Below are 8,617 nucleotides of genomic sequence, written 5' to 3' on the forward strand. Positions count from 1 at the left end.
CCTCACCAGTGCCAAATACAGTGGAAAAACACTTCCAGCTGCACATAATATTCCTAGTAAAAATCCCACACTTTTTTGCAGTGAAATTACATGGCTGACTCCTGTTTCCAGTCCACTTTCAGGTCCTTTTCTGCAATAATAAAATTTAATCAATCATTCCTGCTTTTAGGATTGTGAATTTGATTGTTCCATCTGAAGTGCAGTACTTTGCACTTGCCTTTGTTGAATTTGTTTCAGACCATTTTTTTTTTCAAATTGTCAGGGTCTTTCTGGGTCCATATGCTACCCTCCAAAGTATCTGCATCTCTACCTAGCTTCACAACGTCAACAAATTTGCTAAGTATACACTCAATTTCATTCTCTAATGATATTGAACACTGTTGGATCCAGGGCACATCCCTGAAGAACCCACTTGATAACTCCTTCCAGTTAGACATGAGCCATTCGTGGCATCTCTCTAAGCATGATCATCCAACCAGTTACCTACTGCATATCAGCTTCATTTAGACTTTGTTTCCTTAACTTACCTGTAAGAATATCATGGGGTACAGTGTCAAAAGACTTGTTAAAGTGCAAGTATATCATGTCCACTGCTCTACACCATCTACAAAGCCTGGGAGGTTTATAGAATCATAGAAAGTTAGGGTTGCAAGGGACCTTGGGAGATCATCTAGTCCAATCCCCTGCTCAAAGCAGGACCAGCCCCAACTAGATCATCCCAGCCAAAGCTTTGTCTAGCTGAGTTTTGAAACCCTCCAAGGATGAAGCTTTCACCACCTCTCTGGGTAACCTGTTCCAGTGTTTTACTACCCTCCTAGTGAGAAAATTCTTCCTAATATCTAGCCTAAACTTCCCTCCCTGCAACTTGAGACCATTGCTCCTTGTTGTGCCATCTGCCACCACTGAGAATAGCCTAGCTCCATCCTCTTTTGAATGTGGGCTTTTCATCACCACATCCAATTCATTGATGAAGATGTTGAAAAGCACTGGTCCAGGTACTGAACCCTGGTTATCTTCCACCAGGTGGACACAGATCTGTTTATTAGTAGTCTCTGGGTCTGGCCCCACAGCCAGTTGCCCACCCATCTGACTGTTGAATTGTTGAGTCCATAGTTTCCTAGTTTTACCTTGAGAGCCTAATGGGGCACCAAGTCAAAGGCCTTCCTAAAGTCCAAGTAAATGACGTTAACCTCATTTCCCTTATCCAGGTGGTGAGGAACCTGGTGATAGGAGGAGATGAGGTTAGTCAGGCATGAGCTACCCACAACAAAACTGTACTGGCTGTCATTCAGAATTTTGCCTTCTACTAGCTTATTGCATATGGACTCCTTGGGAAATTGTTTGAGAATTGTTCCTGGGATTGAAGTGAGGCTGATCAGCCTGTAGTTTCCTGGGGCCTCTGTCCTCCCCTTCTTGAAGATGGGCATAACTCTGGCCCTCTTCCGGTCTTCTGGGACCTCTCCTGAGTGCTGCGAATTTCAAAGAGGTTTGCCAACCATTCTGTGATGACTTTGGCTAGTTCATTCAGTGCTCTTGGATGGAGTTCATCTGGTCCTGCTGACTTATACATATCCAGCCTCTCTAGATGTTCTTTCACCAGCTCTGCATTGACTGTTTGTAGGTGATCTTCCCTACTGTGACTATTCTGTGTCATATTTACATTTGGCAGGCTCTTATTCTTAGACTGGTGGAAAACAGAGGCAAAGTACTAGTTCAGGAGTTCAGTTTTCTTCTTGGTGTTGGTGATCACATCTCCAGATGCATTGAGCAGTGGTCCCACATTTCCACTGGTTTTCCTCCTGTTATCTACGTACCTATAGAAGTATTGCCCTTGATTTTGGATGCTAACTTGAATTCAGTCACCATCTTTGATTTTCTGATCTGGACCCTACAGGTGTGGGCCAATCTTATGTAGTTCTCTTTGGTCTATTTCTAGCTTCCATCATTGACAAGTCTTCCTTTTCTTTTTCAGAGGATCTGTGACTTCCCTATTTAGCCAAGATAGCCTCCAGGCCCCTGTGCCACCTTTTCTGTGTATAGGTATCAACAACTGTGCACCGAGGATTGTGTCCTTGAAGAATGACCACTCTTCATCTACACTCTTTCCCTGCAGTCCATGATCCTGTAGGGCAGGGGTTGGCAACCCCTGGCACGCATGCCAAGCATGGCACGTGAGGCCATTTTGCTTGGTACACTGTGGCACAGCTGTTTGGAGCTTCCCAGCTGCAGCTGGCCCCAGCTCCGGGTAGCTGCTGCCAGTGATGGAACCCGGGCTGCTCCTAGCAGGGCTTGCAGCATCCCAGCTTCCTGCTGGGAGCAGCCCAGGATCCCAGCTAGCAGCAGCTCCCCAGAGCCGGGGCTGGGTGCAGCCAGGAGGCTCCAAACAGCTGTGCTGGGCTCCAGGTGGCTCCGGCATCAGCTCTGCATCAGTCACCACCAGCACGGAGCTGATGCTGGAGCTGTGCAGCCCGGTGGAGCTGTTTGCACTCTGCCCACTGCTAGCTGCAGCTGCCCAGAGTCTGGGCTGGCTCCAAACAGCTGCACCGGGCTCATCACCTCTGTGCCAGGAGTGGGGGAGAGATCGGGGCTGCACTGCCTCAGGCCCCACCCCCACCACCTGCTCTGAGGCACGCCTGCACACAACAGTGCAGAGCTGGTGCTGGAGCTGCCTGGAACCTGGCACAACTGTTTGGAGCCTTCCAGCTGCAGCTGCCCAGGCTCTGGGGAGCTGCTGCCAGCTGGGATCCTGGGTTGCACCCAGCAGGCAGCTGGGATGCTGCAAGCCCTGCTGGGAGCAGCCCGGGCTCCAGCAGCTACCCAGAGCTGGGGTAGCTGCTGGCAGCCACAGAGCCCAGGCTGTGGGGCAGGGGCTTTGGGTGGGGGGCAAGGGGCACAAGCAAGGCATCCTGCCATGTACCCCTTGCCTTCATTTTGTTTTCTGGCATGCTGGCACTCCAGCATCTTCCGAGGTAGGCATTGTGGTGTTTTTTGGCACTCCAGCCAAAAAAGTTGCCTACCCTGCTGTAGGGCATTACTTGCTAAAGTCCTTAGCTTATTGAAGTCAGCTTTTTTAAAGTCAAGAATTTGTACCTTACTGACAGATTTCCCAGCTTTAAGAGGGACAGTGAAAATGATAGTGTCACGGTTGCTGTTGCCTAGGTTACCCTCTGTCATCAGATCACTCACCACATCGTCCCCCTTGTTCAAAAATAAATCTAGGAGAGCAAGGAGATCAATGAGACTATCATAAAAACAATGTGGTGAGAATTGGTCTGCCCCTTTCTTGTAAAAAACCTCCACTAAGTCTCAATACTTGGCAGGGAGAGGCAAGTCTGGGTCCATGGGATGCATACTTTCCATTAAAGGAAGGCTATGGAGCTTCTATGGTCAGCACAAGTAACTAGATGTTTTCAGCCCTGCTTCTGGCCTGAATATCAACTGAGGGACACTCCTCTAAGCAAGAGTGCAAATAATAGGATGAATTGAAGTGGAGCTCCTTCAGCCTCCGTAAGATTTCTGAACCATGGAGGGACAGCCAAGGGGTCCCCAGGATGTCTGAAAAGTGAGGGGAACCAATCAGATCAAAATAAAAAGACAACTAGTGGTCACATATCATTACTCCTATTTGAACTATCTCAGTGGTGATGGGCCCCAAGGAGAGTGGGGATCTGTCCACAGTCTCTATTGTTTCAGGGTTCTTTTTGGGCCTGATTGGTATCTGATGTTGTTCCACTAGGGTTAGTCCATGAATTTACCAGAGGCTCTGTGTCTAAGAGGGCCAGAACACAGAGGTCCACTCCAGATTCATGCTGCAGACGAAGGGTGACTAGCTAGGGTGAGTTTCAGGGTTTGGTGGCACTCGAGCATTTAATGTGAATCAGAAAGCCTGGCTGAATGGTGAGTGAAAGTCCCAGACAATGCCCTTCTAACAAGGCTGGGACAGAGAGTTTCCTGAAGATGAGGCAGACATTTCCTTCCTCCCGTAGGTCCAAACAAAATGTTCTGCCTCCCACCACAATACAGGCAGAGCATCTGGGAGAAATGATGAGCCTTCTTCTTTGGGGGTAGTCTTTTTCTAGTCATGTCAACTTGCATGGGCCCCACTGGAGTACTGCATCCAGTTTTGGGCTCCACAATTCAAAAAGGAGGTGGAGAAACTTGAGGGAGTCCAGAGAAGAGCCACACGCATGATCAGAGGTCAGGAAAACAAACCTTACGAGGACAGGCTGAGAGCCATGGGGCTCTTTAGCCTGGAAAAGCACAGGCTCAGAGGTGATCTGATGGCCACCTATAAGTTTATCAGGGGTAACCACCAGTATCTGGGGGAATATTTGTTCACCAGAGCACCCCAAGGGATGACGAGGTTGAACGGTCATAAACTACTGCAAGACCATTTCAGGCTGGACATAAGGAAGAATTTCTTTACTGTCCGAGCCCCCAAGGTCTGTAACAGCCTGCCATCGGAGGTGGTTCAAGCACCTACATTGAACACCTTCAGGGGTAAATTGGATGCTTATCTTGCTGGGATCCTATGACCCCAGCTGACTTCCTGCCCTTTGGGCGGGGGGCTGGACTCAATGATCTTCCAAGGCCCCTTCCAGCCCTAATGTCTATGAAATCTATGAAATCTATGAAGGCAGTAATAGCTCTTCCAGGGCCCTAGCCAACTTCAGGAGTTGAGATTTGGCTCAACATCCCTGTTGTCACTCAGATATGTGGGTATTAATGTGGATACTCAAGTCAGTGAGCCTGTAGTAGGGTAGCTGGGACCTCCATCTGGGCCAGCTCATTTTTAATGTGGTCCTGAAGGCCCTGGTGGAAGTGGCAGTGTTGAGACATCTCATTCCACTCTGTGTCAGCAATCAGCCATCTAAATTCAGCAACATAATTCAATACCAGGCAGCATCCCCATCTGAGGGTCCGGAGAGCTCATTATGCAGTACAGACCTGATACAGCTCTCTGAAAACCTTGGCCATGGTCTGGATAAAGTATTCCAGTTGGTCAAGGAGGGGGTCAACTGGCTCCAGGGGTGGGGAATCCCATCAATGATCAGCCCCACCTTGGCTGCATCTGAAGTGTAGGTTCTGGGGCAGAGACAAAAGATGAGGCAGCACTGATTAATGAACACCTGGAAGCAGTGAGAATTCCCATTCAATTTGTCAGGTAGCAGAATACGGGGTTTGGGATGAGATAAGTAAGCTAACTGCCCTGATGGACCCAGAAGCAGGGTACATTGTTCTTGCAGGATCGTTATCTGGGCTTGTAACTCCTGCAAAGCAGTCAGCATCTCACTCCTAGAAATCTGCCCCTAATGCTTGATGCTGACAATGATGGCAAAGAACAATTCTACTCCAACCATGACCCTGTATTGACTAGTACTCACAAGGCAGTCAAGATTTTTCTCTTCTATGACTTCAGCATAGGAGGTGGGCATGATCTAGAACTCTGGAGTGGCACCATAGGGAAAGAAGGAGTAGGAAAAGACAACTCCAATGGCAACCTTCTCTCAAGCAAATGTGCGGAGCCTGGCCTTGTCATGATGAACACCATCTTCAGACAGAGTGACAAATGTAAGACCACCTGGAGACACCCTCACTCAAAGTACTGATACCTCCTTGACTATGTTATTATTAGAGCCCATGATCCAATGGATGTTCTTATCACATGAGCCATGCAAGGAACTGAAGACTGCTGGACAGATCACCATCTTGTTAGATCCATTATGAACATTTGGCTTGCTCTGAAACAACAAAAAACAGCCAAAAACAATCTGAAGGACTCTCAACAGCAAATCTTTTTCAACACCTGAAAGTCTGTAAGGATCTCCAACAGTGTCTCCAAGAAAAGTTCTCTGCCCTGTCAACAAATGAAGGCAACAATGAGACATGCTGGAAGGGGTTTTAAACTGCCATCCATTCACCTGTGCTGAATCCATTGGCTGTATTACCCATTAACACCAAGATTGGTTTGATGACAGTGATGCTGAGATCCAAGCCTTCTTGACTGGAAGGAGAGGGTCTCATTTTGCTTAACAAGATGACACCTCATCTCAGCAGAAGAAGGAGATGTGTCATATCCTCAAAGCTGAATTGAAAGAAGCATTCAGGAAATCAAAAATCAGTGGTGGCAAGATAAATCCAAGGAGATCTAGATCTATGCTGAAAAACATGATATGCATAGCTTTCTCCAGGCAACAAAAGCCCTATGACCCTACTTCCCATGGTCCTGCTTTCCTGTGATCACAGGATAGCTTGGCAGTCCTAAAAGATAATGAATCTATCAAGGCTAGATAGCAAGAACACTTTGAGACACACCTGAATCATGAGTTGACTGTGATGAATACCACCATCAAACCCATCCTCCAACACCCCGAAAGGGGATCCCTTTCCAACCTTCCTATCTTAGGAGAGTTTGGTGTGCTATCAAGAGCAACAAGGTTACTGGACCGAATAGCATACCTGCTGAAATCTACAAGGCTGGCAGCAAGGAACTGGAACTGAGACTTCATGGATTTATTATATAAATTTGGAACAGTGAAGAGATCCCTGGGGATCTGAGGAATGCCAACATGGTGACTGTCTTCAAGAAAGGAGAAAAGTTTGTGTGGGAACTGTTAAGGGTATCACCCTCCATTCCACAGCAGGGAAAATCTTTTCCAGCATTCTCCTGAACTATCTTCTACCTTTCACTGAGGAAGTTCTGCTATGTGGTCAGTGTGGTTTCAGAACATTCTGTGGGGCACCTGACATGATCTTTGTTGCCTGCTAGGTCCAAGAATAGTGTTGGGGCCAACATCAGGACCTGTATGTGGCATTTATGGACCTTACTAAGGCCTTTGATTCCATCAACCACAAAGCATTGTGGAAAGTACTGACCAGATTTCTTTGTCCTGAAAAGTACATTGGAGTCATCAAAGTACATCAAAGACTTCTCCATGACCAGATGACTGACCATTCTTTGAAATGGATTAGATAAAGATGCATTTGTCATATAAACTGGTGTCAAGTAAGGGTGCGTCATCACCCCAACTCTATTCTCTATTTTTCTGACAATCACCCTGGTCCTCACCTTCTAGAATTGATACTAAATACTGAATGGACAGAGAACTCTTCAACCTGGAACATTTTGGTTACTCGAAGACCAAAGTACTTAAAACAACCATCTTTGACTTTCATGCTGATGACTACACCATTCTTGTGTACACTGAGGAAAATCTCCAGACTGCGCTGGATTTTTTGGAGAATCCTACTGAAATTTTGGGCCTCTCTCTCAACATCAAGAAGACTAAAGTACCCTATAAGCCTGGCCTTGGACATGAATGTGGACACCCTTCCCAAATTACCATTGAGATAGGGACCCTGGAGCTAGTCATGCACTTCCCCAACTTTGGTAGCCACCTCTTTCAGAGAGTGAACATCTAATGAGGAAATCCAGCACAGGATCTAGTGCACAACAGCCTCCTTTCCAAAATTGCTTTGGTGTGTCTATTCATCACAATATCTGGAAAGACACCCAGATCCAGGTTTACAATGCAGTCATCATCCCCACTCTCCTCTACCAATGTGAAATGTGAATGACCTACACTCATCATCTCAAGAGCTGGGAGACACATCACCAATGATGCCCTTGGAAAATCCTCCACATCAAATGGGAAGATCTCTGCACAAACACCAGCATCTTTGCTGAAACCAATGTTTCCAGCATGGAGTAGGTGACCCTCAAGCACCAACTTTGCTGGGCTGGACATTGTATGCAGATGCTTGACTCTTGACTTCCAAAACAAGTGCTCTAGTCTCAGCTTAGTAATAGTTTGGGATCTCATGGTGGCCAGAAGAAACACTACAAGGACACATTGAAGGCATACCTCAAGAAAATGGATGCCTATATTAATAGTTGGGAGGAGCTGGCTGTCTCTAATGGTGCATTAACCTCAACCGAGTGACAGCCTGTTTCAAGCTAAAGCATTTTGCCCTTGAAGAGGAGAAGAGGAAGTGGAGGATGGAAAAGGAGAGGAATCCTAGTCTACAACCTACTCTCCCCTGTGCAAAGATCTGCAATTTCTATGGACAAATTTGTGCCTCAAGGATTGGACTCTTAAATCACCTCAAGACCCATCAAGGAATTTCTGATGATGAACTCATACATTTTTCCAGAATAACCCATCCTAGCCTTTAAACAAGCACCAAACCTCACTAACCTCATCACCAGAAGCAAACTCCCTATGGCCAAAACCACACCCAATGGATCCAGACCATGCCAGAACAAGAAATGCAAAACCTGCCAACACAGTCTCCACCACCCTCACAATAATACACCCCACCACAGATCTATCACCATTCCTGGATCTTACACCTACATCTCCAGAAATGTAATATATCTCATCCAATGCCCCAAATGCCCTGATGGAAAATATATAGGAGAAGACAAGAACAAGAAAACAACAGCTGCACACCAGAATGAATGCACACTGAAAATCTATCAAAGACAATAATACCCAACTACTTGTGTCTCTCTGATCTCTCAGTTCTAATCCTCAAAGGGAACTTACAAAACACCTTTTGTAGATGAGCCTATGAATTTCACTTCATAAATCTACTGGATACAAAAAATCATGGA

The 8,617-nt window shown here is 46.6% G+C and overlaps 1 long non-coding RNA gene across 1 annotated transcript in view; it reads right to left on the reverse strand.

Annotated features, from left to right (window-relative positions):
- Positions 1-5,495: 5,495 nt before the first annotated feature.
- Positions 5,496-8,617, reverse strand: part of LOC109291498 — a 20,908-nt gene continuing 17,786 nt past the window's right edge. Inside the window, exon 3 of the long non-coding RNA XR_002095867.1 lies at positions 5,496-5,771. This is a non-coding gene — a long non-coding RNA (uncharacterized LOC109291498). The remainder of the gene's footprint in view (positions 5,772-8,617) is intronic.

This window comes from Gavialis gangeticus, unplaced genomic scaffold (assembly GCF_001723915.1).
Source record: "Gavialis gangeticus isolate Ggan-Ray unplaced genomic scaffold, GavGan_comp1, whole genome shotgun sequence".
NCBI lineage: Eukaryota > Metazoa > Chordata > Crocodylia > Gavialidae > Gavialis > Gavialis gangeticus.